This window comes from Staurois parvus, unplaced genomic scaffold, assembly GCF_062004578.1.
Source record: "Staurois parvus isolate SC_StPar_1 unplaced genomic scaffold, SC_StPar_1.0 ptg000598l, whole genome shotgun sequence".
NCBI classification, from domain to species: Eukaryota; Metazoa; Chordata; class Amphibia; order Anura; family Ranidae; genus Staurois; species Staurois parvus.
The window spans coordinates 358,722-385,438 of NW_028318394.1; positions in this window are offsets into that span (position 1 = coordinate 358,722).

Here is a 26,717-nt window from a genome sequence, read left to right on the forward strand (position 1 = left end):
GCACAAAACCTTCAGGCTTTCTCTAGAAAGCTGAACAGGAGGAGGAAATTCATCTTTCAGCATGACAACGACCCAAAGCATACATCCAAATCAACAAAGGAATGGCTTCACCAGAAGAAGATTAAAGTTTTGGAATGGCCCAGACCTGAATCTGATCGAAAATCTGTGGGGTGCTCTGAAGAGGGCTGCACACAGGAGATGCCCTTGCAATCTGACAGATTTGGAGTGTTTTTGCAAGGAAGAGTGGGCAAATATTGCCAAGTCAAGATGTGCCATGCTGATAGATTCATACCCAAAAAGACTGAATGATGTAATAAAATCAAAAGGGGCTTCAACAAAGAATTAGTTTAAGGGTGTGCACACTTAAGCAATCATATTATTTTACTTTATTTTTACTTCCCTCCACCTAAAAGATTTCACTTGTTCAACTGAGTTCTGAAATGATTTATCTTTGTCTCATTTTTTTACATCATAGAAACCTGATATTTTAACAGGGGTGTGTAGACTTTTTACATCCACTGTATATATTCTACACACTGCTATGGTCAGCATTGTGGCTTAGTAGTTAGCACTTCTGCGTAGCAGCACTAGTGTAGCCGGTTTGAATCCCAACCATGGCACTAAATCCTTGAAGTTTGCATGTTCTGCCTGTGTGGGTTTCCTTTCATGCTTCAAAGACATGCTGGTATGGCTCCTGTCTAAATTGTCTCTATCATATGAATGTGAGTTAGGGAATTTAGATTGTAAGCTCCTTGAAGGCATGGCATGATGTGAATGTACAGTATGTATGTAAAGTGATGTGTAAATTGACAGCTCTATACAAGTACCTGAACTAATAAAATGCATGTTTATGCAATCTGGTACATTTTAGAAAGTTTCACATAATGTAGACAGAAGAGCTGACATTGCAAATAAAAAGTGTGTGTTTGCTCTTTTAATCCCCCCCCCCCCACACTTCTTTAGTCCGCAGGACTGTATGCTCAGATAAGGGTGTGTTAGTGATTTTGGGGGGTAGCCACCCCTTTTTTATGGATTTGAAGGGGAACCCCTTAACCAGACAGTTATATCTCTGTTATATGACAAATAATTGTTAATGTCTAATTCATACTTTCTTAAATCTACTTATACCTATATATCTTAGGTTTTTTTTTAATCAGGATACTACTATATATTCCAGTTAATGTTATTGGCAGCATAGTGGTTAGCCTTTCTGCCTAGCAACAGTAGGATCATTGGTTCAAATTCTACCCATGGCACGAGTTTGTATGTTCTCTCTGTTAATGTGTGGGTTTCTTCTCACACTCCAAAGACATTCTGGTAGGTTAATTGGCACTAGTATGAATGTAAGCTCCTTGAGGGTAGGGATGAGCTATTAGAAATGTATAATTTCTTCTTTCCCTAAGCAAAACCTGCAAAGGACATCCTGCAAGTATACACATGGCCCAAAAAAGCCAAGCCATGTGCATCCCTCCTCTCTGTTTTGCTGAAGGCTCTGGCAAACATAGCAAGCAGTGTCTCCTCCTCTTCAGTCATGAGGCAGAAGTGGTCATTGGTACAAATAAATACACGCAATTGACATCTCTGTTTGGTGTTTTTGAGTTTGGAAAGTGTCATCAGCCTCCAGCTGCTCGGTTTACTTTTGGCCAAGGAACTGAAAATTTGTTCTCCTGTCTCTGGAGCATGAGAATGTCCTTCCACAAATGTGATGACACAGTTCCAGTCTGGGAGACCATTTGTGTGTGATAACTAGTTTTATGCACAAGCATCATAACTCCCACATATGCAAATAGATTTTCTTTTATGTGCAATATATTATTAACTAGTGAATTAGAAAAAAAAAAAGGCCCAGGTTGACATGTTAAATACTCTACCTATCCCTCAGCTGAATTAAATTTTCTACAAAATACAGCTTTGGAGCTGTTAAAGGTTTTTTTTGGGGGGGAGGGCTATTTTTTATTTAACACCTTGCGTGTGTGCAGAATAAAATTTATTTTGTAGATTTGTATGGATGTTAATACATTACACTTGAGGAAAACATGGTTTATGGATTAAAAAAAAAAAAAAAGCGCATATTCTACATTTATTTTGAAAGCAACACCACAATTAGGTACATTCATTTTCTTGTGTAAAAAAAAAAAACAAAACAGTATTTATGGTGCTACATTTTGCACATCACTTTACAAGAGGGTTAGTAGGGCCCTGCCTATAAGAGCTTGCATTCTAAAAGTGATCACAACTTAACTTTCACAGCATACAGCTGGGAACAAAATAAGGCTAATAATAATAAGGCAAAACATTTTACAAGGTACAACAAAACTCACCACCAGGGGCGGACTGACCATTTGCAAACTCGGGCACTGCCCGAGGGCCCATGGTCAGTAGGGGGCCCCATTAGATGCCCCTGATACCTTTTTCATAGGCTTTTTTAAGTTTGGACAAGGACACAGGGGCCCCATGATCCCCTATTGCCCAGGGGCCCCATGAGTTGTCAGTTCACCCCTGCTCACCACCTTATCCAACCACCCCATCAATTTGTTGTTAGGTGCAAAACGGTCAAAAACAAAAACGGGGCAATAAAAAAAAAAGAAAACACACAACATAACACCAGCGCTCCCCGCCCCCCATTCCCACACACATACATTTCTGATTATGGTAAGCAGGAAGCTGCATTTCTGTCTACATGATTAAGCAAATTATATCAAAGTTAGGCATAGGCATGGCAAGATGTGAACAATTGACATTTGTTAGTGACAACAAGGGTTAGCAGATGCTCACAAGCCATAAACACATGGTCACCCTGATGTACAGCAAACATGGAGTGTTGGTCATCATGCACTATCTAGCAGACGGGTCATGGCTGAAAAAGCAATACAGATCATAACGGAGTAAGACCATATATCAACAGAAAATTGCAATCTAGCAGATATACAGAGTATAAGAGATAAGCAATATGATAGATTGTCTTTTGACCTGTGAGCAGGTTGCTATGTGAGGGGAGTGGGAAGTGTGCAGTGTTGGGTATGGGTAGCACATGATGCTGTGTATGTTATGGTTTATGTGTCCATGGATTGGGTATGTGAGTTATGTGAAGTAAGGCACACCTGTATGAAGGTCAATGCTCTGTATTTTTGGTGGTATACAAATGGTAAGAGCTGAATACAGGTGTGAACTAGAGATAAGATAGAGAGGGGGGTAGTTAGAAAAGGGTATGTAGGGTAGTATAGTGTGAAAGGGGAATGTAGGGGATAAAAGGGAAGAAGGAAGATAAAAAAAAGGGAGGGGGGAGGGCTTTGGGTAAGATAATATGGGGAGTATGATTGCGGAAAAATAGCTCACTTCATGTTGTATGAGTCACGCTAGAAAGATAGGCCTATAGCTTAAGATGTAGTGTGTATCAAAGCAGTCAACAGGACAGAGTCTGGATTAGTAATCCAGGAGGATATGCCGTAGTGGTACACCAAAGCACGTCCAGACGTGCAGCAAGTGGTATCTCGGAAAACAGGGTGCTCCCCAGTACCACAGCATGTTCAATCATTCAGACAGAGGGTATACGTTATTCATGTACTAGTAGGTGGTACGTAGGGGTGGTTTTGAAATTACTCCAACAAGCCTATGTTTCCCTGAATCTCTCGGGATGTTCCTTGGCAACAGAGATCAGTTCCTCCATTTCCTCAGTTTTGTTGATATCGGTTTGATGTATAAGGTGCCTTTAAGGAAGAGGAACCTATCCTCTGGATCCTCGAGAGATTCAGAGATTGTAAGCGGGAGTGTTTTGGAGATTAAAATGGATACACCTTTTGCTTTTACCTCTGTGTTGACTGAATGGTACACTGTTGGGTAATTGACATTGGAAAGTTTAGGAATATGATCAGCACGAAAGTGAGTTTCTGGGATGAAAAGCACGTCTGCTCGTAAGTGTTTCATGTAGGTCAGGAGTTGCGAGCGTTTCTCAGGTATATTTAGGCCCCTCGCGTTCGGAGATGCCACAGAAAGAGTGCTGCGGGTTCGTAGAGGTGTGTGATTAGTAGACATTGATATATATGGGGGAAAGTGTATAGCTTAAAACTCTAAATCGGTGGATGGAGGAAAAAAAAAAGGGGGGGGGTAGAGGAAAAAATAGAAGAGTGAGGATGAAAAAGAGAGGCAGAGTCAAGGAACCAGGATACCGTGAAGGTGAGGAGTGTTAGGCGTTCGTGAGGTTTTAATCAGCTGCTGAAAAGGCATCGTCTAACTGTGGCCTGTCGAGAGCATGTTCCACAAAAAAAAAAACACGTACGTATAATTAAGACTAACAGAACTGAAAGGCGAACCTGTACTTATACCTAAATTTTAGGGAAATCGTATGCCTTAGATATAACTCAACACCTTGTCCAAGGGCAGTTAGAAGGTGAACAATTGAAAATAACTTGGAGTCTAAGCTGCTAAGGAAGTCACATCCCAGTTTGGGAAGAATGTAAAGGCAGCCAAAATATAAGGGGAGAGGGAAGTGGTGAGGGGAAAAAGGGTAGTAGTGCATTGCGTATAGTATCTCAAGCATTGATGCATAAATCAGGGTACGTTCACAGATGCGGAGGGGAGCAATGCGGTCATGGAAGGGTCTCTATGAGCTCATAGGTAATCAAAAGGCTCATGAGGAGACATTATGGGCAAGATAGGAATCGAAGTACTACATGTTCACCTAATAACCGCCCCAAAGAGCTATAATAGAAACATGCAAAAGGAGATGTAGAGCTCATTCTGAGATAACTCATGGGCTATACAATATGCTCCAAACGAGCCATTCAGGAAGGCCTCAATAAACCGCCTTGTTGCAAACACATGACCACAGTCGCAGGAGATTCCCCGTGAAAGGATATCAATTGTAAAATGTGTAGAGATTCAGTGACTCAGGCAGACGTCAGGGGAAAGGAGCAGTCTGTGTCACTGGACCTCAAGCCAATAAAGACTCTGGTCTCAGCTGAAACTATCAGGATATTGTATTAGGCCATAATTACCTAGGTAAACGAGCTTCAGAGTCGGCGAGGTTATGGGCCAAAGCTCTATTGATATCATTACCATGCAGCTGGGCAGGAACAAGAGTTAGTGTTATCTCAGTAGCTCTATTCAAAAGTGGTGAACACATATAACAGACAGATAATGTGCATGAGAGGTAAGACGGTCTAATACACATACACTCACATCTTGCCCCAAGGTGAATAGGTGATCCGTTAAAGGTGCAGTGGGACCCGGGTTGAGGAAAAAGCCGTGAGATATATTCGCTTAGGTGAGAGAGTAGCCATAAAATGGGGAGGTGGCAATGCACAAGTATAGGGAGGTCATGATTGACGTTTAAGTGTCAATCATGACGTGCCTTGCAATGGGCTGGTGCTAAGTTTATTGATTTATGAACTGATATTTTTCTTTACTGGTGTGTCACTGTGGAACAGTGGTGTTACTCTCTGAATTTTTTTCTATAATTTTTATGTGTATTTATGATGTTGGGACATATATCACATTTTTTGGAATACTATTATGATCCTTTGTATTGGGTTACATATAAGCAACACACACTGAATTTAGTAACACAGCACAACATTAGTATTCCTTTTATCTTTGCTTCAGCACTGGTATTGTGTGTGGTTTGTGAAAACAGCTGTGGGAGTTTGGATTTAGATTTGTGTTAGATACTGAGCACCAAGTGCAGTCTTTCTACCATTAAGTTAATATATTTCAAAAGTCTAAGTCCCTGGACATGATCAATGCACATGGCAGTACATACATAAGTACATATGCTGCAGAGAATATATGTTAACAAAAAAAAAATAATAAAACACGGCACTAGCATTATTTAAAGAAAATGAGAAAAAAAAGAACATTTGTATAAGAAGCAAAAAAAGCTAAGTAAATTTACAAAGGAAATTGAAAAGTTCTTAGAATATCTATGTTGGTGTTTTTGTGCATAGTAACAGTTCTCTAGTTTCAAATATTGATGTATACCATTAAATATACTGTATATATATATATATATATATATATATATATATAAATGTTAGTCTAATAATCATGCTTTAACAAAAACAGGTTCACTCTTTTCCAGAAACAGGTTCACTCTTTTCAATGACATTTCCAGGCTTGCCAACAAAGGCATTTACTATAGCACGTTAAAAAAAAAACAACAGAGTGAAGGCTGTTTTTAGTTTTCCTGGTCTGCGAGTGCTCAGTCATGTCACTACTGAGATGTCTGAACTAAGTGAAGTTAATGCCTGTTTTTGGATTTTTTTAAATATATCACTTTATACAGACAAAACTAGAATGCTTTTAAAGCAGTTATCCTTAAAAATGTCCAACATATGTATAGGAAGTATAAACTGCTTGAGATCATGTAATTAAAAAGATATTTCTCTTCTGTTGATCTGGTTCTAAGAGGTGAACTCATTTAGACGGTCGCTAACTTTTGTGACCATTAGTAAATTCAGAATTGTGACTGTTTGTGGACTGAGTGCTTTAGTAAATCCCTTCTTTGCCTAAAAGTAGTTGGTTATGCAAGGAACTGTGACCATTTTTTGCAGACAAGGTGCTTTAGTAAATCTAACCCAGTGTGTCTGTGTCTACTGATCTTACCTTTTTGTGTATTTGTAACATCACTGTTTACCAATTTCTTAATCACGTATGGGCTCCGATTATCTGATAGGGCTATCTATGAGTGTACATATGGGGTCAGTGGAGAGATAGGCATGTGTGGATGTGCATGCATCTTTGCATATGTACGTATACATGTGTGTGAACATTTGTGTGGGTTTGTATGTGGTGCATTTGTAAGTAAACATGGGTATGCCTGCATACATTTTGGTGTGGGTATTTGGCATTGTGTGTGGTAATATGTGGTTTGGTGCATGGCTGTGTTGATGATGAAGGTGTAGTTAGGGGTTTATGTGTATGTAGGTTTGTATGTTTTATGTGTGCCTGTGTCTGAGTGTGTATGGAGTGCATTGTTGTCTTGGTGGGTTTGGTTGTTGTAATTGTGGCTCAGGTGGCAGTGGGTTGGAATGTAGGTCTGTGGCTATGTGTGTTGGGAGTGGGCTTATTTGCATGGATGGATGCGTGTATGTCTGCCCGGTTGTATCTGTGGGTTGGCGTCGGGGTGTGTGCAGGGAGCTCTGGCAGAGAGTGTCCCCATGTTTAAATGCTAGTGTGGTCTTGGCACTCCACAGGATTGAGGATGTGCATGTGGAATAGATTAGAGATATATGGTATGAGGTTTTCGAGATCTTTATGATGAAGCCTGGCCCCGTCCTCACAATGATCTATTATTTGGATTTTCAGAATCTTCTGCTTCCTGAGCCAATCTTGGATAGTGGCTGCAGTGATGGCACATTTGATTACTCCAGTGATTTAACGCTCATCTTGGGGAGAGTCACCTCTGCTCAGAAGGATGTTGTGCTCATCTGTAGATGTAAGGCAATATCTACTATGTTTCAAATATTTAAGATACTTAAAATTTCTAAAATTACTTGCAATTTTGATTTGTGTAAAGTTATGTTAGTTTTAATATTTTGCCTGTATATGGCTGGTATTATTTTTGTTTTATGCTATTGTAGATATCCATGTACTTTGCTCCTGAGAAAACATCACTGGCAGCTGCAAAATGCATCGAGTCTAGCAGGCCATGTATAGATAACACCACGAAGATCTAGTATCAAGCAAAGGCTTAAATCTAATAATTATTGTTATTATTGTGTTGTCATTATTATGGCTTTATAATACGGGATCACAATGTATATATCCTTGGGATAAATATTTGGTGTTTTTACTTGTTTTAATTTACTGTTACAATAAACTTTGTATGCTTTTTAAATAAGTTGCTTATTTGTGTGCTGCAAATTCTATATATGGTGCTGGTAAAGTAAATGATCCTTTCTCATTTTTCTTCCAATGGTACTAATTAACCAAGGATCTGGTACCCATTGTTTTATCCTATTGGTATGTTATATAGTTTACTGGAATAGGCTGCATCCATCACAAAGATGCACAACTTTAAAGGAATTTTGTATTTTTAAAGTTTCAATTCAAGAATTATTAAGATTGCTGCTCCCTGGTTGACATGATTCAGCTCACATTAATTTCAATAGGGTTTAGATTTGGTATCCAAACTTCAGGTAGTAACTGAACCCATGTACATTCAGCTTATCACTACTCAACACTAGGTTCACCAAACTATTCCTTATAACAGGCACAGGAGTGTACCTTACAAATGATACACCAGATACAGAACAGAAGGGAAGATGTAGTCATGATGAACTCTATTTGCAACAGAGGAATACAGAATAAATATGGCATTTCAAATTACTAATTGTAGTATTTTAAGGCTGTTTCTAAAGTGCTTGGAAAAAAACTGAAGGCAAAAATATACTATCATATCTATCTTTATATGTTTAATTTACAATGTTAAAGTCTTGTGAATTATGAAAATCATTTAATAAGCATTTGGGATACAGCTCCTGATCTTAAAACTAAGATACAGGTACAAAAGATCACTGTATCATACTTAGGTCATTATGATAAAATGCCATTCATTAAATAACTCTGATCTAGTAGCAGTAATAAGACAACTATGTATTATCTTCAAGATGGAAAATCTGTAATGCCCCAGGGAATCCTTGACATTCTAAAACAGTTCACAATGTCTGAAACAGGGGCGGACTGACAACTCATGGGGCCCCCAGGCAATAAGGGATCATGGGGCTCCGCCAGACATGTTGCATCACAGATCACATGACTTCTTCAGGGTAAGGAGCCCTGTGACGTTCCTCATCTTAAATAAGGAACACAGCCAATTGTGTAGTGCCATAGCGAGCAACATTAAAGGGCCAGTGTTAAGCCTATACTCCAGACATATTTTAGATACTAACATCTAAAAGTGGCTCACATGTGTGCAATCAAATTAAAGGGACAGTATTAAACCAATACTCCGGACATGAAAAATGACATATAAAAACATAAAATGGCCCACATAGTAACTCATTAAATATATATGTAGTGACACACTATAAAAATAAGAGTAAAACAATATTACCCCCATAAGCATAATTACATCAATCAATATAAAAACAGTAAATTAAAATAAATGAGCATTAACCAATATTAACACAGGTGGATATATAACTAGCTCGATCAAGTGGATAAAAAGAAAAAGGACCACACGATTCTACTGTGAAAATCTAAACATAGACCTGGAGAAAAAAAACTATATGCTTGAAGAAGACAGAGGAAAATATTGATTGTATGTGTAAGAATAGATGATAAACCAGCACACTATAGGCAAGACAAGTATTTATAAAAAATAAAGGATGACTAGTAATCACTGATAAAACAGTTCAGATCGAATTCAATACTGTGTCCTTTTTGGAGTCAAAGTATCCATCTCAAAGATCCAATTTAATATAGTTACATAGTTAGTCTGGCTGAAAAAAGACAAAAGTCCATCCAGTTCAACCATTAAAAAAAAAAAGTTATAATCCTACTCCCACACAGGGGTGGACTGACAACTCATGGGGCCCCCAGGCAATAGGGGATCATGGGGCCCCTGTGTCCTTGCCCAAACTCAAAAAAACCTATGAAAAAGGTACCAGGGGCATCTCATTGGGCCCCCTACTGACCCAGGCCCTCGGGCAGTGCCCAAGTTTCCAAATGATCAGTCCACCCCTGCACCCACAGTTGATCCAGAGAAAGGGAAAAAACCCAGCAAAGCATGATGCAATTTGCTCCTGCAGGGGAAAAAAATCCTTCCTGATCCCCTGAGACGTACCAGGATATTATCTGAACTAACGTTACCTATAATTAGTAACCATTTATATTCTGTGTATCCAAGAAAGAATCCAAGCCTTTTTTAAAGCAATCCACTGAGCTGGCCAGAACCACCTCTTGAGGGAGTCTATTCCACATTTTCATTGTGAAAAAACCTTTCCGTGTTTGGAGATTAAATTTCTTTTCCTCCAGACGTAAAAAGTGCCCCCTTGTCCTCTGTGATGATCTCAGGGTGAATAACTACACCGAGTTCACTATATGAACCACTGATGTATTTAAGCATGTTGATTATTACCCTCCCTAATCTCTTCTTCTCAAGAGAGAATAAATTCAGTTCCTCTAATCTTTCCTCATAGCTAAGCTCCTCCATGCCTCTTATCAGTTTGGTTGCCCTTCTATGTACTTTCTTCAGTTCCCAAAAGCTCTTTTTATGAATTGGTACCCAAAATTGAACTGCATATTCCAGATGAGGTATTATTAATGATTTGTACAGGGGTAAAATGATATCTCTGTCTCTGGAATCTATACCTCTTTTAATACAAGATAGGATTTTGCTGGCCACCGCAGCTTGGCATTGCATGACATTATTAAGTTTGTGATCTAACAGAACTCCGAGATCCTTCTCCACCATTAATTTCCCCAGTTGTACTCCCCCTAGTTAGTATGATTCATGCATATTCTTAGCCCTCAAGTGCATAACCTTACATTTATCAACATTAAATCTCATTTTCCACATAGTTGCCGAATTAAACAGTACATTGAGATCGGCTTGTAAGTTGGAGACATCCTGTAAGAACATTATTCCACTGCACAGCTTGGTGTCATCTGCAAAGTTTGAAATGGTATTTATAATCCCAGACCCTACAGTATATTGTTTATAAATATATTTAAGAGAGACCAAACACCTTATACAAATTCTCAACGATAAGCAATTAAAACAGGATGATATACTTTTGGCTACGGCAGATGTCTCATCATTATACACGATTATTAAACATACTGAAGCCATTGAAGCCACACGATGGGCCATGAATCGCTTGAATGACATGGGAAACCCTCAGAAAAAGTTCCTATTAGATTGTTTGGAGTATGGATTACAACATAATTACTTTTGATATAATGACAGTTATTACCAGCAAATAAGAGGAACCGCTATGGGGGCAAAATATGCACCCAGTGTAGCAAATCTGTTCATGTCCCAATGAGAAGAGATGATGGTGTATCTAAATCCCCCTAAGGAACTATTGTTGTATAAAAGATTCATAGATGATCTGATCAGTATTTGGGCTAGCGATGATAGGAGCCTGAAGGATTTCTTTGATGGATTGAACAACAATGATAAAAAATTTCAACTAGTAGTGGAATGGCACAATCAGAAAATCATTTTTTTTGGATTTGGAGATAACAGTCAAAAATGGGGTGCTGGCCACTAAAACCCATTTCAAAATGGTAGATCGGAATAGCTACATACCTACTGACAGCTGTATCACTCTCCCTGGTTGGTTAATATACTCAAAGGCCAAATAATATGCCTCCAGAGGAATTGTACAGAATTTGAAGACTTTGAAGAGCAAGCTTATTTTATTGGCCAACGATTCATTCAGAGAGGCTATGTGGAAGCCTTTGTACAGAGTAAAATAAATGAGGTGGCTCAATTGGATAGAACTATTATTTTTTAGAGATAAGATAAGGCTTGAGTCAGAAATCACATCAAATACCCCAATTATAATGAATTTCAACTTTCAGTTTAGAGCAGTTGAAAAAACCTTTAAGAAACACTGGTCATTACTAAGGGCAGATAGACAATTACAGACAATCCTACCGGTACAGCCAAGATTCATTTACAGAAGAGCGCCCACTTTAAGGGATAGATTAGTGAAAAATTTAATCAAACCCCTAAAAGCTAGGAAAACATGGATATTCTTTGATGGGAAAGGTTTTTATCCTTGTTAAAGGTGCTATGCTTGTAAAAACCCAAAGGTCAACAATCAAAAAAGAGAAATGTTCACCACCACATCTAATGGAAAGGAATTCCATATATAGGATTTTATATCCCGTAGGACGGAGGGTGTAGTTTATGCCCTCCAATGTTTATGTGAGCTGCAGTATGTGAGTCGCACCAAAAGACCCTTGTGGAAAAGGATTAAGGAGCATGTGAAAAACATACAGAAAGGTTTCAGTAAACATTGAGTGTCCAAACATTTCTTGATCCATCACAATAAAAATTTCAGCCTCCCATAAGTTTTGGGGGATAGAGACATATAAACCCCACTGGAGAGGGAGTAATAAAATTATTAAATTGAGCCAACTTGAATCAAAGTGGATTTTTTTGGGAGTGGATCATTTTTGAGTCTGTTGGTAATGTGTGTGACAAAGTTATTGAGGAACAAGTTTGAGTTAACAAGGAGGGTATTTGTTGACAGTGTGACTGTTTCTGAAGGAAATTGGATCCTTGTACAAGCATAACTACATGAAGACATGAATTTACTAGCTGCCCTTCACTTCTTTACCAACAGCACACATTATTAATTCACCTTCTGGGCACTTGACATCAGCAGGTCAATTCATATTTCATTTCACATTATCAAAGTCCTTATTTGTCACTCTAGAGAAAATATTAATTTCTTTCAAAATAGGGCAGAGTTTAAGATGAGTGAATTTTTGGTTCTGAAAGTGTAGAGTAATGGTGAACTACTTAGAAGCAATTGGATGCTCCCTTCTCTAAATTAATGCTACACATGATCAAAGGCAAAATTTCAGTAGCCACAATAGTCTATTTTTGTTCAAAGTTCAAGTTATATGTGACCCCCACCAGAAAATACAATTCATAAGGTCAGGTTTTCTGGACAGCAGTCATTATGTGTGACAGTCACCATTGTATAAAAAAATTGCGCAGGGCCATGAAATAGATGGCTGGTGGGAAAGTGTAATTGTACTTCATTGTTTTCTATTTAAGCATTTGTAACCTCCCTCAACTTTCCCCATCCCAGCTTGCCGCCATCTCTCTCCCAATTTCCCCCAAAGAAATAGAAACAACCATCAAAACACTCCCACTTAACAAATCGCCAGGAAATGACGGATACACAAATGAATATTATAAACAACTCTCCACAGACCTATCGCCATACCTGACCAGAGTTTTCAACCATGCTGCCACCACAAGTACATTCCCTAAAGACATGTTACAATCCATCATAACGACTATACCAAAACCTGGCAAAGACCCACAATTTGTCCAAAACTACAGTCCAATCTTGTTACTTAACACAGGCATAAAACTATATGCAAAAATTATCTCCCGTAGAATTCTTCCATACCTCCCTACCTTAATACATCCAGACCAAGTAGGATTCATCACAGGCTGCCAAGCTCCCTTCTTCACAACCTAGAAATCACCAAACATCCTTCCTTACTCCTATCTCTGGATGCAGAGAAAGCATTCGACTGGATACACTGGAAATTCATGCAACTTACCCTACAAAAATTTGGCATCACAGGCTGGATGCTGAAAGCCATCTTATCACTATACTAACAACCCTCTGCCAGAGTACTGATGGATGGAACACTATGTGACCCTTTTGACATCACAAATGGTACCAGACAGGGCTGTCCACTTTCTCCGATAATATTTGCACTTCTCATTGAACCCCTAGCCCCTAAACTTAGAGACGATCAGACATTTACAGGAGTCAAACACCTCAACACAGAACACAAAATCAGCCTATTTGCAGACGATATTATATTAATGGTGACCAACCCAAACTCTTCCCTTAAATCGATTCGTACACACCTTCATACTTACTCAACAGTCTCCTATTACAAGCTCAATGAACCCAAATCCTCCATACTAAACCTTCACACCCCACCCCAAGTCCAACTCTACTAACTAAACAATTCCCATTCTCCTGGGAATCAAATAACATTCCATACTTAGGAATTAGGCTCACAGCGACAGCGGACCAACCATACACCGCAAATCACAAGACATTACATGAATCTATTCCCCAAGAACGTGCCACACTTCGCACCTCAGAACTCTCCAAACTGGGACGTTTAGCGACCCTGAAAATGTACATTCTACCCAAAATCTTATACATACTGTATTCCGTACACTCCCTATACCAATTCCTAACTCCTTCTTCTCCAGACCACAAACTATTCTCACTAAGTTTCTATGGAACTCCAAAAAACCTAGATGCACCACCAATCTTCTAATACGCCCCACATCTAAAGGAGGAGCAGGCCTCCCACACCTAAAATCTTACTACAATGCCACTCTTCTGGACCAAATATATTTTTGGTGGAATCCATCAAGAGAAAAAATTTGGTACACAATGGAAACCCTTCCATTTCACCCGCTTAAACCCCAAAATATAATTCTAACTCCACCAACAACCCGAATAGAATACCAATTGAAACACACTTGCATACAAGCCTCTCTACAAGCGTGGCGCAGTCTCCTATCCACCAAATTTACCGACACTAAACATACCCCTACCCCAATTAACATACTACACCTCATCATACCCTCTCTGGATCTATCCCAATAGATAAGACAAGGTATAACTAGTATAGCCGACCTCTATACAAACCAAACTATATATCCCTTCCAAATTCTCCAAACCAAATATAATCTCCCTACTACCGAACACTTTACATATTTAAGAATTGTTCACTGTCTGCAAACGACAACTTTACCTCACTCCACACAGATCCCAATCCCTCTTCTTCACTAAACCACACTACCCAGGTAAGGGTATCTCCACTTTCTACACATACCTTACAAACCTTCAATTCACATTACAAACAACTTCCCTAACCAAATGGGAAAAAATCCTATCAGAACAAATTACGACACAATCATGGGAGAAAACCTTCAACATCACCCATAAATCCTCTCACTGGGAGTCGTACTTAAAAATCCTCCACCAATGGTACCTAACCCCGGTTAAACTCTCCATTTACTACCCGAAACACTCCTCTACATGCTGGCGACAATGTGGTGAAATAGGCTCAACACTACACATTCTTTGGTCATGCAAATCAATTAGATCCTTCTGGAATACTGTCTTTCAATTAATCTCTGAAATAACCAAAATTTTGATAATCTCAAATCCCTCCCTGGCACTCCAACATATTGAGACTGAAAAATTCCCTCTTAACTCCTGAACGGTCATCACCCACGCACTCTTCGCAGCCAAAATAAACATCACCAGATTATGGAACACAACCAATGCTCCCTCTCTTACATCTCTAATTACAGACCTCAATGCCCAATCTGAAATAGAAAAAAAATTCACACTCAATAACTTCTCTCAAAATAAATTCAAACTTCAATGGGCCCGATGGTTAAAACACCCAAAATGCTCTGTACAACCCTGACAACTTTAACACACAAGAAATTACTTACTAAACTCAGACTGGTACATCCTCACCCACCCAGTTATACCTACCCTTCTTCCTCTCCCTACCCCCTTCACCTCCCCTGTTAATATCCCCTTAGCATTCTAGGCTCCTCACCAAGGTTCAACATACTCACAAGAATACCTCTGATGATATCGCCAAACAAGACCAATACCACCACCAACCAACGAGTGGGGTAAAATAAACAATGATAAATTATGTTACATTGTATTGCAATATTGTATGGGTGAACCGTATACCATTTCCCTGTTTGTCTTTAAAACATTTCAATAAAATATTGAAATATTTAAACATTTGTGTTTTTTCTTTTTTATTGTTTTATATGTGTTTATGTTCTCTGCCAAAATCTCTTAAAGTAGCTGAGACATCTTCTGCATTTCTACTTACCATAACACTCATTATGTTATTGAGAGGACCTAATGGGTAAGAATTTGAAATATTTTCTATGAATTGGTAACAGAAATTACTAGATGCATTCAATATTATATAATGCTGTCTTTTTTTTAATAATTCTTTATTTCCACAGTTCATATACATCAACATTGGAACAAAGAAATATCAAAGTCATAGTATAATATGGAGCAGATAGGCCACTGGGTTTTGCTTAATATTTCTTTAAGTTGGAAAAACAGAACTGTTTTTTCTTAGGACAGTCTCAGAAATTATTCTGGTCTTGGTGCATCTCTAATATTTATCACGGTTTCCATACAATCTTGGAAAGAGGTGAGTGGGCATGTAAATGTTTTAATATAAGGCAGGGAGTGTAAAAAGTGCATATGCACTGGTCACGTCTCCAAAAACAGAGATCCTGTGTTTCTAAGTTATTATGTGGAGTGTTTGGTGTTTGCCAGCAGCAGTAGTAGTAGCAGCAGCAGCAAAAAAAAAAAACACTTTGAGGGAAATGATAAGCTGTGCATTGGTTTTTCATGGATATATAATTTGAAGTCACTAATTTATAAGTTTGTTAGAGTTTGGGAGCGCAACATTTGTTAGTTATATGGTCTTTTTTACACAGTTTGAGTATGTGATAAATGTTAGCGATCCAGAGGAATATTTTAGTGGCTCGCAAGTTACACACACATATATTCAGACAATCGATGTGACATTTACATCAATATGATGTGTAAAACACAGTGCTTCTTTCACTTCAATATGTGCAACATAAATAATAAAACAATCAATATAATCAAACAATCAGTTTAGATATAAATCATATTTATGTAGCGCTAATCCCACAGTAGCTGCTTGTGGCTTGCTCAGGCAGGAAGACTGGTCTCTTTATTTTTTACTGAATTTAACCCTTAAGTGAATGGGTAGGGGTATAAGTACCCTTTACTCATTCACAAGGGGGGGCAGCATCAGGGTTCCCCCTTAAAGGGGTATCCTGATGCTAATGAGCGCCCCTGTCTGTATTCTTTCTTAGATACACAGAATATAAATGGATACTAAGATTTATAATTAAAGTTGATCCAGGGAATATCCGATTGACTCTTGAGGGATGAGGAAGGAATTTTCCCAGCAGGTGCAAATTGGATCGTGCTTTGCTGGGGTTTTTTTGCCTTCCTCTAGATCAACTGTGGGTATAGGATTATAACTTTTTTTTTTTTCTGTGGTTGAACTGGATGGACTTTTGTCTTTTTTCAGCCGGACTAACTATGTAACTATGTAACAACCATCGGGCCAGGGTTGTGGGGAAGAGGCCCTTGTCCCATCAGCATGGGGACACCATCCCCATGCCAAGGGTGCGTGGCCTGGTAAGCCACAGCTCGATTGACCCCCCCCCTTTCCTGTCTTGCCAGGCCTGTGCTTGGATCAAGGTGCTGGAAGGAATTTAGAGGGGACCCCATTCTTTTCCCCCCTTTTTTGGGGGGTGGGATTCCCCTTTAAAGTCCTATCAGGCCTAAAGGACCTGGTATGGCTTTTAAGGGGAATCCCACGCACTTAACAGGGTCTGGTAGGGACTGGGGGTAACCCCATGCTGGTTTTTTTTCATTTCATAAAAATGCCATTAAAAAAAAAATGTCAGTCCTGCTGCATCAGATTCTATACACTGTACAGATGTGCAACTTTGCAGGTAGTTTCACTGATTCATGTCCCTCAGTGCAGTACCCAAGTCCCTATACCCCTTTTATGGCCAATATCTTGCACATAAGCCTTCAAAATGGGCACTTTTGAATTTACAAGTTCAAGTCCCATAGACTTGCATTGAGATCAATGTTCATCAGGTGCAAATATTCGACTGTGATTGGACATAGTGGATCACTGATTGTGGTAAATAGCTGATAACCTAGGCTCGTTACCATGTGATCAGCTGTGTCCAAAGGACATAGCGCACCACCAATCGCTACACTGCACGCCCCCGGGTGTGCTCATGCACGGCTAGAGATGTCATATGAAGTCCTCCCAGAACAAGAGAGCTCCTACCATTCATCATTTCCCTATATTGGGGGCGGAATAATGTCAGTGACATTGGCTGTATGTTTGGAGCAGTTGTCTCCCTGCTGAATAAGTTTTGGACCAAATCACATGCCTTCCCGGAGGTATGCCATGATGGATAGGTGTCTGGCTATATTTCTCAGCATTAAGGACACCATTAATCCTGACAAAATTTCCAACTCCATTTGCAAAAAAGGAGCCACAAAATTGCAAGGAACCTCCACCATGCTTCACTGTTGCCTGCAGACACACAGTCCTTCGTGAACAAATTACCTCCTGCTACAGCCAGATATTTCAAATGTTGACTCAGTCCAGAGCACCTGCTGCCATTTTTCTGCACCCCAGTTTCTATGTCTTATACATTTAAGCATAGTTCAGTTTCTTAGCCTTGTTTCCATGTCAGAGGTATGGTTTTTGGGCTGCAATCTGGACACTAGATAGGTGTACCTGGGTCCCACTGGTTTCTGCCAGTTCTGTGCTAATAACACTGCATCCGATGTCGAAGATAAGTAAGCATGATGTGTCTTTATCTTATCTGCTTTATCTTATCCTTGACTAACCACTGACTCTATGGTCTTCAATGCTGCCTGTTTCTTTGTGCTTCAAAAGAGCTTGAACAGCACAACTTGAAACCCCAGTCTGCTTTTAAATCTTTGGCTAGGAGACACCTTGATTATGCAGTAAAGCTACCTTGTGTCTTCTCGTTGTGCTCGGTCTTTCCATGGTGTATGACCTATGCCATGAAACCGTCTTCCACAATTTCACCTGAGTAGCACAGTTTGACTCATCACCCAGTTTTAAGCCACCTACACAGCTGTTTCTATTTCAGGTAATGCTTGTGTTTAAACATATAAATGAAATTGATGATCATGAAATGGTGCGTACAGAGCATGAACAATTCAAGAAATAAAAAGCATTGAAGCCATTTGATTTGCATTGAACAGCAAGGTAACTAGCATGTTCAGAAGAAATTCAGTAAAATCAGCCTTCAAATTATTTTTATAACATATTTTCTTTAATTTCAGTTGCAACAGAAAAGCTTTTCTTTTTGTGAGAGCCTCAATTTTTCTTTGTTTAATTTTAGTAATTGTCTTATACAATCAATAGATTTGTATTTCACAGCCTTCTTCTACAACATTGTATGATTTTCCTTTTTTTCAACTATTTTAAAGTATAATAGAATGTGTGTGCCACCCCAGAATGCCTGTTGTTTCACAGGTTCTTGTTGGTTGTTTCCATTGTATTTTTTTTTCACATCAGCAAATGCCTTAGGAGTCCTGTGGTGTGAAATAAGAGAGTTTAATGTCTATTTTTTTATATCAATTGCAAAGTATAAATGTAATCATTACTTCATTGCTTTGGTCTAAAAAAACAGTGGGAAGTGATCTGATTTACTCATGAGCTATTTGTAAGTAGCATTTTTGGTGATAAGGTCTCCCCATCTGATAGAAAGCTCAGTCAATTTGGTTTTATCACAACCAACTACAATCTTATGTCTGTAGGTCTCCTCTTCTATGGCAGACATCCCTAGATAACAATTCTTGGAGGACAAAGTTCTTGACCACATTGAAGATATTGACCTATTGATATCTCTCAATTTTCCCCAACTAAACACTATTTTTTCATTCCTGAGATAAGCCAACACTTATCCGATCTTCCTTCTCTCCGCAGTTCAAACTTGCATAATTATCCAACATAAACATGTATGCTTGTAATAAATCTCTCCTAGGAAGCATCTTCAATGGCTCACGTTAGTTTCATGGTGTATCAGATAGCACATCTGACAAACTACAACTGTCTTAATTGGACTTAAAGAAATAATGTCTTTTGATCACTTACATCTAAATTCTAATGTGATTGGGTTACTGACTTTTCCAGTGGCCTGCACAGAGCTGGGAGTCAAATTACAACCGTCTTCTGCAACAAGAATTTCCAGGATCATAACATAAGAGAACAATACATAAAAATAAGAACATAACATAATACATAAGAGAATTCAGGCAATGAAAGGAATATAAAATATTAGAGATTCTTCCATTTACAGAGTTGGGCCTGTTGGATAACTTAAAATGTGAATACTCATACCTGGAAAGTGAACATGAGGGAAAATAATGCACTAAAAATATTTATATATTGTATACAGTATATGTATATAAATATACAGTATATTTATAGTACTAATGCATAATAGCTCTATGGGATTAGAAAGAGCTATAGTAAGAAGAGCTTTTGTTACGTTGTTTAACAAATTTACATTCATTAAATCATGATATAAAATATTTAGGTGTACGATGAAGGAGGTCCAACTTCCAGGATGTAATAATTAGTAGTTTACAAAAACATAATTTTTCTAGTGTCTGGTGGAAGTGTATTGTTGCCTAACAGAATTGAAATTAAACATATAGTATTGAAACGGAAAGCTTTCCTAAAATGTTAATTTCACTGGAACCCAAAACTTAATATGCTGGTTGAAGAAAAATGTTTGAATCCCAAGTAAAACATTTTTTTTTTTAAGCTCTTATCTCTCCTAGTGACCTGTGCTTACACAAATGCATGATTTGACTCTCTGGGCTTTACCTGACCAGTATTTAAGGTGGCCTGAAAGATATTTAAATGTGTTATATATGGTAAAACTAGCATATTAGTCAAAAAATAATACCTGCTCATGAGATCTTTGTTATATCTTTAGCCTAAGTGCATTTTTGCAATGCAAAGTATTGTGTAATTTAAAGGGTAAATTCACCTTTTGTAAATGTTATGAGCAGACCTGCCCCAGCTCCTCCCCTCTCCCTGTTGCGACAGCTAATAGGGGATCTTCTATTCTTTGTGCGAGGTTCATCCCACACGGCCATGTCATTCATTCATTGTGTTCTGGATATAAATGAACTACAGGTCCTGACAGCCTTTGCGGCTGTTGGCTTGTAGTTCTCAATGAGCTATCACGGTGCTGTGGAGCGCCATGGTAGTTCATTGATTTTTCCTGTCAGTATATCTGCTTGCCCGTACATCCCATATGGGCAAGCAGATATACTGGCAGGTCTGCAGGAGACCTGCATAGCACCAGCGATATGTTGATCACTGGTGCAATGCTTTACAGGCTCCAGAACCAAAAAATAATACATGCACATTTTTTTTACCTGCAAATAATGTTTTTGTCAAAAGGTGAACTTATCTTTTAAGAACAAAAATCAGAAGAAACAAAAAAATATTCTAAATAAATAAAAATACAAACAACTCCATCGTCACCAATTCATAGAGAAATATGTTTTCAAAGCCTACTGTGATATGGGGTAGCTCAGGAACATCAGTCAGCTTAATTGGTAAAAGTCCTTTTATTTTGAAAAACAGACAAACAAAATAGCTTTCTTAAGCAAGTCAAGTAAACAATCTAAAGTTCTGGCACAATGGAATTACAAAGCAGGCTCTTCACCAAACTTGCTCTCATACTAGGGTTAGGGTTCCTCCTTGTTAAAAGTGCCAGACATCCAGGCTCTCTCTTCACTCTACCTCACTGACTCTGGTGCTAATTTCCCTCTGCTGTCTTTCAAACCTCCCTCCATGTCAGCCACCTCTGGGTATACCCTACTGATCCCCCATGCTATCAGGACCTAACTCATAAATTTGACCCCACCACTCAAGACAGAGTTCCTTTTTTTCCTCTGTGTGCTCAGAACCTGGTGCCGTCTCCTAAATCGCTGGATTAAAGTTCTGAATGTCTGTCCAGTGTGGGTCCTCCTGGATTTAGCCCCCTTGTTGCCTGCTAAATGCTTCTGCTTTGTGGGGTTCCTGCTGCTGGTTTTCTAGCTAGTGGTAAGCGGACTAAATGTTTGCAGATGTGGGGTGTCATTGGCTTGTAGAGCCTTATGGATCTCTCCATGCTTCTAAAAACAAATCCCCAGTCCCAACAAAATGGAAGTGTGCTCCACAGTGGTTTCCTAAGACCTCAGTGCCATACAGAGCAGCATGTGCAAGATTAGTAGCCAATAGGAAATCTCGGAGGCTGAGTCAAGTGGCTTGCTACCAAATTTAAGGCTGCCAAACTCTGCAATCAAGGAGAGTGAGGTAAGGCTGTGAGCCTGCTGCTAGACCTGTGTGGTCTGTGTGAACTATTTATTATTTATTTATTTCAGGTACTTATATAGTGCCATCAATGTTATGCAGCGCTTTACATATATATATTGTATATTCACATCAGTCCCTAACCCTCAAAGGGTGTACAATCTAAGGTTCCTAACTCACATTCATACATACACATACTAGGGCCAATTTAGACAGGAACCAATTCACCTACCAGCATGTCTTTGGAGTGTGGGAGGAAACCAGAGTACCCAGAGGAAACCCATGCAGGCACAGGGAGAACATGCAAATTCCAGGCCGGTGGTGCCGTGGCTGGGATTCGAACCAACAACCCTAGTACTGCCAGGCAGAAGTGCTAACCATTTAGCCACTGTGCTGCCCATACTGAACTGAAGGTAACCTGTTCCTCCTGTGCTTCCTTACCTGCCCACATCTTTTATTGCTGCACGTGAGACAGTGCCAACCCCAAAATACCAGAGCATGCTTCCGAGAAGGTAGGACACACACCAATTGCTCTGTTAAATTGCCATGCATCCTGAGCTGATACCTGTTTTAACCCTTTCTTTGGCAGGGTTCAAGACACCGCTCATATCCCTGCTCAGAGAGATGTCATTCAAGAGCTCTCATGCTTTTGGCCAGGTATGCTACATTGCCACTGGATGATGTGGTCTCATTTAGAGATGTCCTCAACAGGAGTTTGGACTTAAACCTCTTCACAGCTGGAGGAGGGATGTGCAAACCATTGGTAGCCCTAGCAGTGATTTCCAGGGCCATGGAGGTCTAGATAGACAAGTTGAAGGCAGCGTTTCATAACGATGTTGGTAAAGCCAAGATAATTACCTCATTTAACAACCTAAGGCTGACAGCTAAGTTTATGGCAAAGACAGCTATTGACATACTTAGATCCCTTGCACGTGTGATGTTAAACGTAGCCACAGCAAGGTGTGCCTTATGGCTCAGACCTTGGGTGGCAGACCCATCATCTAAACAAGGCAGGTGCAAAATCCCCTTTGAGGGCCAGTCCTTATTTGGCAACAAGCTTAACACAGCAATTGCTAAGGCAACAGGGGGTAAGTCTGGCTTTATCTCCCAAGATAGAAGACTACAGCCTTCATTAGGCCTGCTAGAGCAAGAGTGAAAGAAGCAAGAGCCTATAGGACAGGGAGAGAATTACGCAGGCCTTGTGATGTCCCTCTGGGGTGAAACCAAAGAGAACAACTGCTTCTGCAGGCTGGGAGACCCAGAAGTCATTTTGATGGTGTCTCCGCCCATACTAATCCCTTGGGAGCCAGACTGCAAACTTTTTGGCAAGTATGGATGGAAAGCATTTAAGATCACTGGGTACTATCCACCATAAAGTCAGGACACTTCTGAGAATTTCTTAAAAAAACAAGGGTAAATTTCGTACCAACCACTCTCCCTTCCTAAAGCGCAAAGAGGGAGATTATGTTTCAGTATGTGGACACACTTCTCCAACAAAAAGTGATACAAGCAATTTACCCAGGAAGAGTGCTACTTAGGAGTCTACTGCCTGCTATTCTTAGTCCAAAAGAAGTCGGGGGGCTGGAGGCCAGGTTGGCTAGGCCATGGCTGAACAGCCATGTGAAAAAGGAGCATTTCAACATGGAATCATTACAAACCATCCTGAAAGTGGTTCAACCTGGAGACTGGCTCCTCTTGATAGACTTGAAGGATGCATATTTTCTTATTCCAATCACCCTACACTTCCAGAAGTTTTTGGGCCTTCTTCATTAACAATTTATCTGCCTCCCTTTCGGGATGACCATGTCACTCAGAGTTTTCACCAAGGTTCTGCTGGCAATAGTAGCACAGCTCCAGAAATGTGGGATTTACATTCATCACTATCTAGTTGATATTCTGTTGCTGAACCAAGACAAATATAGATTGCTGGCTCACCGCGACAAAGCAATCTTAACCCTTCAATGATTCAAGTGGCTCCCCTCCCCCCTGAAACACTTTTTTCTCTTTTTCTTTCTTTTTAATTAAAATTTTTGTTGGTTATTCAATTATTTTCAATTGTTTTCAATTTTATATTTTTATTAATACAGAAGATGTGTTCCTTCAGGCCTAATATTTGCAAATGGTTGCCCTAACTTTGATATGTATCGAATACAACATATGTGTGGATTCTACTTGTATTGCCTTTTTGTTTGCTCTGTTTAGGGTTAACAGGTGATTAAGAGGGACTCACACCTGTGGTCTTTGAGGCATATATAGGAGACAAAAATAAGTGCTAAATTTATGTTATGAATAAGCGCTAAGAAGCATGAAACGCGTCAGGTCTTTCCTGTTTACATCTTTTACATGTGTGCTAAATGTTCCTTCTGATATTTTTATGACAATTTTTCAATAAATGATCAAGACCCAGTGGAGTGTGTAGCCATTTCCTTGATATTTGCTGTCTTCTGGAGGTGAGCTGGGCTGGGCATCTCTGCAGTTGGTGTGTTAAGTGGATCCCTCTACATAGACCTGGACTGGTGTCTTTCTGTTTGTGGTTTATCTGAAGTTGTTGTTCTGATATTTGCAACTTTTAAGTAATGTTCACAGTCTTATTTGTCCAAAGAAAGTGTTGCTAAGAGTAACATCTTACTACAAAAAGGGCAACAATTCTGTATATGGATTGTATGGAACTGGTATGCAAATACATTTAAAACAGCTTATAGGCTTGTAGTAGAGGGCTTTAGCTCTCTCTCTCTCTCTCTCTCTCTCTCTCTCTGTTGGCAGGATCAAAAGCTTATCATAGGTAAAACAAAAAGAATTTTGGATGTTACACCCATAGCGTGATTATGATGCAAGCAGAACCTGTACATGCGCTTTAGAAAGCTTTCTTTCAGCTAATTTCAGAACTTCTGTTCATTCCTTAGGAAAATAATTACAATGGCATCTATGGAACAAAACCATCTTTGTTACAATACTGCTGTAACTATTTTTTTAACAAAGGAACAGAGGCTAGTTGAAAATGTACCAAAATAGTTTTCTAAAGCTTGTCTACATGTTCTGCTTGCATCCTAATCACCCTATGGGAGTATCATCAGGGATTCTGTCAAGCTATTCCAATGAACTTGCTATACTAAAATCTTTTTAGCGGATATACACATTAGTGCAAATACAGTCAACATAGAATCTCATATGTACCATATACAGACTTCTCGCTCGCTTTTTACCAAGCTGGTTACTTTCCCACATATTTTTCCTTATATATTTCTTTTGCTTGTTTGGATTGGGACAAGCTGTTCTATATAATGGTTTTTGTTGCTGATAATTGATATGCTGTGATGATCTAGGTCAGGAATGTTTTGCTCTCCCACTAGATGTAAGGTGTATGCATAGTGTGCGACCCTGACATGGTGTGAGTTTACAAAATGAGAATAAAAATTACACAGGATTCTCAAAGTTACAGTTTTTTAGTGGAGAAGGTAGTGTTTTAAGCTTTGTCTGAGCTTTGCAATTCCAGATCAGGGCTTGGAGTTCAAAGGTCAATCCTGTGTCCAAGTTTTATTGGAAACCTACAGGCCACATGATGCACAGGTGTACATGCTAGTTATAAGCAAGGCCTGATTATAGCTCAGAGCTCCCATTTGCAGACAGAGCCCTTGTGTGAACATAGAGAAATGATCCATCCAAGAGAGGTGATCTACTCAGGATACAAGACTCCATGTTGTGGAGGTTTCCCTTACCTGCAGGACTGGGAGAGTTGGGACAGCTAAGTCAGTCGGCAGAAGACAGAGAGCTGAGCCAACTAGTGAGTCCAGGGGACTAGAGGGGGATATGTACATCTCTGGAAGACTGAGAGGTCCCAAGGTACTTTGCAAAAACCTATCTAGAAGCCTGGAGTCTGGAGTAGACCCACTCAGAAAGGTGCTGTAATAAAAATCTGAATGAGTCAAGAAAGCCAGGGATCTGGGTGAAGAAACCTGACAAGAGCAGCAGTGGCATAGGCAGCCATTGTGTTGTGAATGTTTAGTTTAATTTTCAAAAAACAGTAGGCTGTAAGCCTATAGGTTGAGTCTGCATCTCATTCTTTTCATATCAGTGTCTGTAGCAAATGACAGCTGATAATTTTAAGGAATAGAGGACAAGGGCTAGATTTGTTTGGCATTTTGACAACCTTTTACTTCAGCCTAAGGGTCTGCATTTTGTTGAAATTAATAAATGTCAGTTATTTTAACTTTTATAGGGTTTACAATCATTATTTTTACGCAAAGAAAAGAGCAGCGTGTGGTTAAGTAACTCTCTACATATGGTCATAATTTCTTTTCTTTAGATTTAGATTTTGGATTTTATTTTCCTTCCTATGCAATTAATGTCCCATTGTCTTCTGTGTAGTCCTAGGGATAAATGTTATTTTCCAAATTGTTATACTGACCTTGAATAATCTGCCAGCTGTTGCATATTGCTTAAATTTGGATTCAGTTCTTGTCAAAGAAAGTACACAGTACAAGTGAAAACCATGTAATCTCATCTTGCTATTTAAATTGGAGAAAAACCTAAGTTGTTATTCTTAAAAAATGTTCTCTCTCCTACCTATCTTGTTCTTTTACCTATCTTGCCTAGCTTGTATAAAAAAGATGTGCGTTCTTCCTTTTATTCCACGCTGGTCTGGTCACCTGATTTGGCAGCTCTGGCACAGGGAACACTCGGCAATGACTGGGAATTCTGGCAGCTATGATGTCACCCATAGGCTCCCAAGGCCCAGCCATTGCTGGTGCTTCCTCCTCTCTCATGCAGCAGCAGCTCAGCTGTCTTGGAATTAATTAAAAACATGTAGGTATACAGATCATTTTTTATACAGGTTAGGTAGGATAGACAAGGGAGGGGGGCATTTTTAAGAATCATGTGACAGTGTTGGCCTGTCCACTGTGGAAAAAGAGATAAAAGGCACACAGGTCTCTGATGACTTCAGAATGAGGGGCTCCAGACTGGCTGTTCTAAGCAGAGAAAATTGATCTTTCCATTTTAGTTTTCCAGATTTTGCT